General features: G+C 35.5%; 1 pseudogene; it reads left to right on the top strand.

Annotated features, from left to right (window-relative positions):
* The first annotated feature begins 450 nt into the window (after nucleotides 1-450).
* Nucleotides 451-1,028, top strand: LOC147791433 (14 kDa proline-rich protein DC2.15 pseudogene; annotated as a pseudogene).
* The last annotated feature ends 6,761 nt before the right edge of the window (nucleotides 1,029-7,789 follow it).

Here is a 7,789-nt window from a genome sequence, read left to right on the forward strand (position 1 = left end):
ATGACGAGGAATCTCATAGATATATTTAAAAAAAAAAACTATATTATATTTGTGAAAATTATTTGTGCTAAAAATAATCTCTAGATTATCATCTATTGTCCACTTGTCTGGAGTGTTCTATCAAATATTATTTTCCAACAATAATTTGTTTTAAAAAGTATTTGATATTTTATTATCAAACATCACTTGGTCTATTTTGTAGGCCATTTGAAATTTTTATAATATTTTTAAAAAAGACAAACTAATTAAAAACTCATCTCTCAAATCAATTCCTCAAAAGTTAATAAAGTAACTGAAAAAGTTGGGTGTTTCATATCCAGCAATTTATAAGGAATTTATGTTTTAAAATACAACAAATTCTCAAACCCCATTTATAAAAACCCTAACCCTTCTCATAATTCTTAACAAGCCATCGCACAAACCTACAAACCCTTCAATATCTTTCCACCAATGGCTTCCAAGCTCTCTTCACCCATTGCCCTCCTCCTCCTCCTCAACCTCCTCTTCTTCACTATGGTCAGCTCCACCTATGTCCCTTGCCCACCGCCGCCACCCAAGCCCCACAAGCCCACCCCGTCAAGGCAGCAACCATCACTCCCCAAGTGCCCCAGGGACACCGTCAAGCTTGGCGTCTGCGCCAACTTGCTGGACGATCTAGTGCACTTAGTGATCGGCTCACCACCAAAATTCCCATGCTGCACCCTAATCCAAGGCCTTGTTGACCTAGAAGCTGCTGTGTGCCTTTGCACTGTGGTGAAGGCCAGAGCCTTGGGTCTCAAGATTGACCTCTCAGTTTCCCTCAGCTTGCTTTTGAACTACTGTGGAAAGAAGGTTCCGTCCGGCTTCCAATGCCCTGCTTGAAACCAAATCCTTTCATTTCCGTTTCTTGTTTCTTCTTCAATTTTCCATTTCAATGTCGTGTTTAAATAATCAGTTTGGTCGTACGTCGTGTTATGATGGGTTTGGAAATCTTCTCAGAATTCCACCATCTTTTTATCGTTTCATTACAATGCAATGTAACATAATGGTACGTAGTTCTTTTTTCAAATGAACAATGTTGTTCGTCTATTCTTGTGTCTTATTACAAATTTGACGATGCATATGTTTGAAACCTCAAATCTTGTTTCACCTGTGTCACTTGCCTGAAATCATAATAAACCCTTAACTTCAAAATTTTCATGACGAAAAATTAAAGAGAGTAATATTAACACTCAAGTTTTAAATGACAATGTTGTTGAAAAATGTAGAGACCTCAATTTATTGAAAATATGGATGTCAGTGTAACAGCCCAAGTACGCCGCTAGTAGATATTATCCGTTTGGAATCGTTATGTATCGCCGTCAGCCTTACGGTTTTAAAACATGTTTGTTAGGGAGAGGTTTTCACATTCCTATAATGAACGCTACGTTCTCCTCTCCAACTGACGTGAGATCTCACAATCCACCCCCTTGGGGGCCAGCGTCTTTGTTGGCACACCGCTCGGTGTCTGACTCTGATGCCATTTGTAATAGCCTAAGCTCACCGTTAGCAGGGATTATCTACTTTGGCCCGTTACGTATCGCCGTTAGTCTCACGGTTTTAAAATGTGTCTATGAGAGATGTTGTCACATTACTTTAAGAAATGTTTCGTTCTCTTTTTCAACCGACGTGAGATCTCATAGTCCATGGAAACTTTTGAAAAATTTATGAGAATATTTAAACCGTCGTATAAGAATTTACTATTCTAAACGAGGAAGAGGGTTATTATTAATATTATGTGTTGATATTTTTATTAAATATAAGGTCAATTTTATACAATATGATTAAAAAGTGGATTTGGTGGACAATATTAGATATCGACATATTAATGAAAAAAGAATACAATGGTCCGTGTCAATACTCTCGGTCACGGTCAATGAAAAGCAAATTGTAGAGATAATTGCTACATTTTTCTTTTTCTTTTATTTATTTATTTATTTATTTATTTATAGAAACAACTTTAATTTTAATGATGAAGAAGACGATGAATAATTCCTGGTTCACTAAGCTGGGCAATTAATTTTTTTTTTTAATAATTATTTATTACAACCTTTTCATAATTTTTGAATTGTTATCCATTATACTTCATATTAATTACATCATCATATGCCTCTTTTATCTCGAGTCAATCATAAGTATTTTAATATATTTAAAATTTGAAAATAGGTTTTTTTTTTTATTATTATTAATTTAATTTATTAGTATTTTTGTTGTATATATTTTTTTTTTTTTCAAAATTATCTATTGACATTGACATTTCCATAAAATCGAGACTTCCATATTTTAAACATTAATGTTAAGTAACTAATTTTGATATTTAACCTAAGGGCTATAACTTGAATAGAAAATGCAACTATCATACCTTCATTCTCATAGCCTATATAGTGACCCTACATGGTTGTCTTACCTTCATCTAAAAAAAATAGCACTTGGTTTGATAATTTAAAAAAATACTGAGTAAATCATCACACTGTTGCGGTCGGAAAATGCAAATACATGCAACGATCTTTACTTTTCAGTCTGGATAGAGTTGAATGTGTAAGATTTCTCAAGAGCATGTTGCACGTGTTTGCATCAGCATGACCCCTACAGTGGGTCACTTACTGAGTATTCTTCAAAATACTCAAGCCGTGTGCCAAATATCATTTTTCAGGTAAAGAGAAGACGCCCATGTACGGACGACGACGACATCGGAAATAGATACTGTGGCACGTGCATAAGGTAGTTGCATGTTTAAATTCTTAGTCATAGGAGTATAGGACGCTTTTATTTCATTATTTAGATTATTCCATTTGTAATTGTTTTGTTTTAATTTTAAATTCCAATGTTATATTTTGAAACACGTAAGACCGACAATGTGTTCTAGTAGTTTGAAGTGTTCTGAATGTGTTTTAAATTTTCCGTTATTTATGATGAGTATATAAGAGCTATATTCCGCATTTAAGAGATAAGCATGACACTTGGTAGCGACTCTGAGTATGTAAAAATTTAGGATCGTTACATAAAACATTAACTTGAGACTAAAGGAGAAGCTAAACCTTAATGGGAATGAGTGAATAAAAACGCCAAACCGAATCAAATAAGTTAACAAATCAAAATTTGTTACCCATGCAGTATTAGAAAGCCATGACAAATGGATGATCTTAGAGTCAAGGGCGAGGCCTAAGCCATCGAGGCTAGAAATAAGTCACTTAGGTTGAGGCCACCTTGGTCGAGTTGAGAAAATCTTAATGAATAGCTTTACTGAGTAAGCCTAGGTCGAGGCAAACACCTTCATCCAAGTCTACGATGAATCTCTCTGCCTTCTTTGTCTTAATGTAGACCAATTTCGAGGCTAGGCTAAGCTCATTCGCCTCATGAATTCTGGGTGAATTCCTATTATTTTATACATGTGTGATGGTGTTAATATAACACATGCGGAAGCAATTTGGATCTTAGGTACTTTTAGAACATTAATTATAGTATATAACTAGCATGTTCATAAGTATTAGAACTTAATTAGTTTAGATACTATCCTTTTGTAGTTCAAACTCCTTTTTCCTCACGAACCGGTTTCGAACCACCTCTAGTGTCTTCTCCACTATCCTCCGGCCTTAGAACGAGATTGTGAAATCTGGTGAGTGACTAAACTTGAGAGGGATTTTGTATATGTGAAGAGAGTTTTTGTGAGAGGTTTTTCTCAAGGTTTTCCACCAAGAAGAAGAAGACCTTCCATGTACCATGATCACTCTATTTAAAGAGTCAGGTTTGCATGTTCATGCAAATTTGAGATCACCAAATTTTGACACTTAAAATTCCACTCAAATGTTTGGGATTATGTGGCAAGCATGCATGTTTGAGTTAACCAAATTTTGACACTCAAAATTCCACTCAAACTTGTGGGGTTTATTTGGCAAACATGCAAGTTTGGTTAAACCAAATTTTGACACCTCAAAATTCCACTAACATGGATTTTTACATGAGATGAAAGTCAACATTTTGACTTTCTTCATTTTAATTCAACAATTAATTTGAATAATGAATTTCAAATTAAGGTAACATTAAATGATTAATTAAACTATTTAATTAATATTTAATATTAATTCAAATGCCAATCCCAATCAATTCCGACACATAATTGATTAAGATATTTAAATCTTATTTAAATATCTCAGATTCTCTCCTTTTGTTTAATTCTTAAATAAAACAAAAATGCGGTTAAATATTTCGTATATATGTAGTGCATATTCCCTAATTTGAATTCGAACACTTCGAACTCAATCGTCACACTGTTCTTTGGTTTAGTCCGATATGAGCTAGCAGAGGGACCTAATGGACCTATAGATCATGGGCTCCAACGATCCAAGATTAACCGGCTAAACTCATTAACCTTGTTAACCAACATTCGTTAACTACTAGGACACTCCACTATAGCCTAGTAGTTGCACTCCCCTCACTATAGATATATTTTTGTCCATTTGATATAACCATGATTAGTAAGTCGATCCTTCACAGGTTGTTCGTAACTAGAGCTGGGTCAATTTACCGTGTTACCCCTAAAGTTACTTCTTGTTCCTTATGTCTCACTAATCCTCTAATGAACAATTGGTTTGTGGTCCAACCAGTAAACCGAATCTCTCTCAGGCTAGTGAGAGGGTGGGGCCCCTTGTTCAAGACCTGGAGTCAGTGCTTAAGGGAACTACCTCTCTTCTATCCCTAAAAGTGGGTAGGAGTGAATTCCATCTGGCACCCCACGTCCCCAGCCATTCACCCAGTCTTACCCCTGAAATGGAAGGCCTATTGAGTCGGCGAACTAGAGCCACTCTCACCCATGCAAATCTAAGGATAATTTCGAATAAACAGGAGTTCATGGTTAGCTCAGGATTAAAACCGAGTTACCTAGGTTATCGAATGAAAAGAAAATCAGTCTCAACAGTAAACGACATTAAAAAGTGAGAGTGATTTTGATAAGATAAGGAATCAACTACAAGGGGGGTAAGATTCGGATTACCTTGTTGATCGAATATCTCAAGGCAAGAACATTGTTTGAGATTCGAATCACTCCACAAGCAAGATTGATCATGTCGAGCTTGAATGATTCTACATGCAATCTAAACTACATAGAATTGCAAAGAAACTTAGCCATTGGCTAAAGAAGAGCACAAATGCTATATTTTCCAAGTCTCTTACAAATACAACATACATGGCTTTATATAGCCTCAAAATGAAACTACTAAAGGCATTCCAAGAGTTGTAACATTCATACTTAATGGCCATAATGAGCCATTATGTAAATGTAACCTAAAAAATCTTAAAATACAATAACTCTAAATTACTCTAAATTGTAACCCACCCAAAATTTACAACAATCAAACTTCATTCTTCTTCAATGTAGCATGAGTTGAAACATCTTTTGATAATTTTGACAATCTTTTCTTCACATCTTCATTGAAGTATATTGTATGATTGATGTCTCTTGGTTCATATCAGGTTTTCTTCATGGTCCGATCTTATGCAATACTCATTGCATAGGACGCCCCCACTCACATGTCTCCACATGTACAATTTAAAGATCACATTGTTTATATCATATACAAAAGTGGGCCGCATCCATAGTGTCCCCAGAATGAGGTACTCAGCCTTATCCTTATACTATAGATCATTTTGACTATATACATGAACTTGATCCACTCTTATGTCTCTACATATAGTTCAAGTAATCATACTATAGCCAGAGTGTTCTTAGTTTATTTGATTCAGATTAATGATCGTAAATTTCACTTTATTCAATAACAATCTTTACTGAATAAACAATAATAATAACTTTATTGAAAATAGAATATGTTTTTGTTTACAAACTATGAGTTTTAGGACATAAAACCCAACAATGTGGCCATGCTCAAGTAATACTCTTCTCATAATGTCGTGTGATTACACCACCATTAGGACTGAGAAACACATTTGTGCATCATCCTAGAACATGAACGATGCACAAGATACTTTATGGTCATCTAAACTCTTCAATAGATGAAATATCATCTCCATTATGAATCTATTCCTCCTTTCACTAACGTCATTCTGTTGAGGAGTGTATAGTGCTGTCAATTGATGTTCAATTCCAGCCTTTTCACAAAACCTGTTAAAAGTTTCTGAAATGTACTCCTTGCCATTATCCGATCTTATAGTCTGAATCAAGCATGCACTTTCATTCTCAACTTTGGCTTTGAATTTCAAAATACACCCGCTACTTCTGGCTTTTGCTCCAGCAAGAAGATCCAACACATTCTCGTTAGATCATAAATAAAAACAATGTAATAAAGATTACCATTTAATGATGTAGTTCGTTGACGACCACAAAGATCAGTAGGAACCAGCTGCAGTTTTTTCGAGGCTCTCCATGAATGTTTAGGAAATGGTTGCCTATGTTGCTCCCCAAAATTACAAGCACGGCAAAGAGGAATGTAATCATTAATGTCAGCGAGTCTTTTTACCAGCTTCTTTGACTGCATCTAAAGCAAACCTCAATGATGAAAGTGCCCAAGTCTTTTGTGCCAAATCTAAGTGGCACTAGCTCTTGATATAAAGGTCAAGTGCTCTCTCTCCATCGGATTTAGAGCAAAGCTTTTTCCTTTCATTTTGACATTGAACAAGTCTTTGCCACTACACCTCTAATAAATCACTGCTTATTCGGAAACAACACTTTATAGCCTACTTGCTTGCTGGACACCCTCAAGCTTTGCGTTATATTTTGGAACACATAAGACCAACAATGTGTTCTAGTAGTTTGAAGTGTTCTGAATGTGTTTTAAATTTTCCGTTATTTATGATGAGTATCTAAGAGCTATATTCCGCATTTAAGAGATAAACATGACACTTGGTAGCGACTCTGAGTATGTAAAAATTTAGGATCGTTACATAAAACATTAACTTGAGACTAAAGGAGAAGCTAAACCTTAATGGGAATGAGTGAATAAAAACGCCAAACCGAATCAAATAAGTTAACAAATCAAAATTTGTTACCCATGCAGTATTAGAAAGCCATGACAAAGGGATGATCTTAGAGTCAAGGTCGAGGCCTAAGCCATCGAGGCTTGAAATAAGTCACTTAGGTTGAGGCCACCTTGGTCGAGTTGAGAAAATCTTAATGAATGGCTTTACTGAGTAAGCCTAGGTCGAGGCAAACACCTTCATCCAAGTCTACAATGAATCTCTCTGCCTTCTTTGTCTTAATGTAGACCAATTTCGAGGTTAGGCTAAGCTCATTCGCCTCATGAATTCTTGGTGAATTCCTATTGTTTTATACATGTGGCCATGCTCAAGTAATACTCTTCTCATAATGTCGTGTGATTACACCACCATTAGGACTGAGAAACACATTTGTGCATCATCCTAGAACATGAACGATGCACAAGATACTTTATGGTCCTCTAAACTCTTCAATAGATGAAATATCATCTCCATTATGAATCTATTCCTCCTTTCACTGACGTCATTGTTTTGAGGAGTGTATAGTGCTGTCAATTGATGTTCAATTCCAGCCTCTTCACAAAACCTGTTAAAAGTTTATGAAGTGTACTCCTTGCCATTATCTGATCTTATAGTCTGAATCAAGCATGCACTTTCATTCTCAACTCTGGCTTTGAATTTAAAAATACACCCGCTACTTCTGGCTTTTGCATCAGCAAGAAGATCCAACACATTCTCGTTGGATCATAAATAAAAACAATGTAATAAAGATTACCATTTAATGATGTTGTTCGTTGACGACCACAAAGATCAGTATGAACCAGCT

This window comes from Cucurbita pepo, chromosome 8 (assembly GCF_057944985.1).
Source record: "Cucurbita pepo subsp. pepo isolate OVF chromosome 8, ASM5794498v1, whole genome shotgun sequence".
Lineage (NCBI taxonomy): Eukaryota > Viridiplantae > Streptophyta > Magnoliopsida > Cucurbitales > Cucurbitaceae > Cucurbita > Cucurbita pepo.